Genomic DNA, 1,538 nt, shown 5'->3' with positions numbered 1-1,538 from the left:
GTGTTTTAAAGTCATTTTCACAACAGCACTAGCAATCCAACCCTTTCATGTGTGTGTTTATGCTATATTAGAGACAGTAACACCAGTAATTTTTTTCTAATGATCTTCATTCTCACCAGGGTCAGAGGTCTCACTCAGTTTCCCTCCTGAACTGAGAAACGGCCTCCCTAAATTAGAGCTGAACGTAATCTTTAGACAGCATTGAAGCTGGATCACTATGAAGATGCTTTGAATTGCTAAGACTTTTTCTTCATAATTTAATAGCAAAATAATTGCAGGGAACTTGCTTTCTGCAAGTTATGATAGTTCACTATTCTTTACTATTTTTTTCTCTGTAGCTGGAGTGGAGCTTGAGGTGCTTCAGTCATGGAGGTCAGGGAGATTTAATTCCCGCTGCTTGGCTTAGGCGTGTGCCCATTTAGAAACAGAAGACTGAAAATGCTGTTTAACTAAAAATTTGAATCTGGAAATGTAGGGCTATTGAGAATCATTCTGAACTGCATATTTTGTATGCATGGTTAAGAAAAAGGGTTCCCCGTAGCAATTGGAGTAACGCATGGTTCAGCTCCTCCATGACACTAGGCAGTTTATTAACCTAGAACTACAGAATCACTCAAAATGACATTTAGCAATGCTGAACTTCTGACACAAGTCCCCCAATGCAAGGAAGCAGAGGGGCAGCCAAAGAGTCAACCGCTGAGCCCTGCTGTGTCTTTCAACAGCAGCGGGAAAGGGGCTCCAGGGGAGCGGGATCAGGCAGGTAGAAGAGCCCCATGAGAACAAGAAACCCTTGCGTTTTAACCCCAGGTCTCACTGCCTCTGTGGGCTTCCATGGGTCACCTCTGATCGGGGATTTGGGAGTGAAGCAGCCACAGGGAAAGCCAAACTTTGGACACAGCTCTCTGAGCTCAGTCCGGAGCCCTCGAGACTTCCGCATCCAAAGAAGCTACATACAAATTGTTTAAAAATCAAACCCTAATGATATGTGCCAGGCTCTTTCAAGTTTGTTTTTTTTTTTTCAGATGAGGTTATAAATAATTTTGTCATTTTACAATCTAATGGCTCTATTTCCTCCTGTTTTCTCTTCCTCCCAGTATGTTGTGCAGCCTGTTTTTGACTGTCACCAACAGAGGCCAGGTTTTTTTACTTCTTCAAGTACCGGACTTCAACAACAGAAGCAGTACAGAACAAGGCAGAAGATTATCTTCTCTCATGCTAATTTCCCCACCAAGGTCTGAATTTATAAGTACTTGCATTATAACTCCCAGAAAATGAAGCTGCACCATGAAACATGACTGGAAGGCAATACCTTCAATGCTCCCCGGTGTTTTTCCAAGTGGGATGCTGACTAGAGGGGTGCAGAGTAGCTAGGACTTTTGACTCCATGCAAATGGGTTTCTTTGATAGACAAGTCTCAAGAAAATGTCTTCCCAGCCTGACCTTCCTGAATGCTCTGCATGTGCTCTGCTATGTAAATGGAAAGGAGAATTGGGGTACGGGTCTGGCAGGAAGCACAACCACACCTCCCAACACAGGGG

Source organism: Tetrao urogallus (genome assembly GCF_951394365.1).
Source record: "Tetrao urogallus genome assembly, chromosome: 1".
In the NCBI taxonomy this organism is placed as follows: domain Eukaryota; kingdom Metazoa; phylum Chordata; class Aves; order Galliformes; family Phasianidae; genus Tetrao; species Tetrao urogallus.
The sequence above is the reverse complement of the archived record's forward strand: the minus strand, read 5'-3'. Positions refer to the sequence as shown.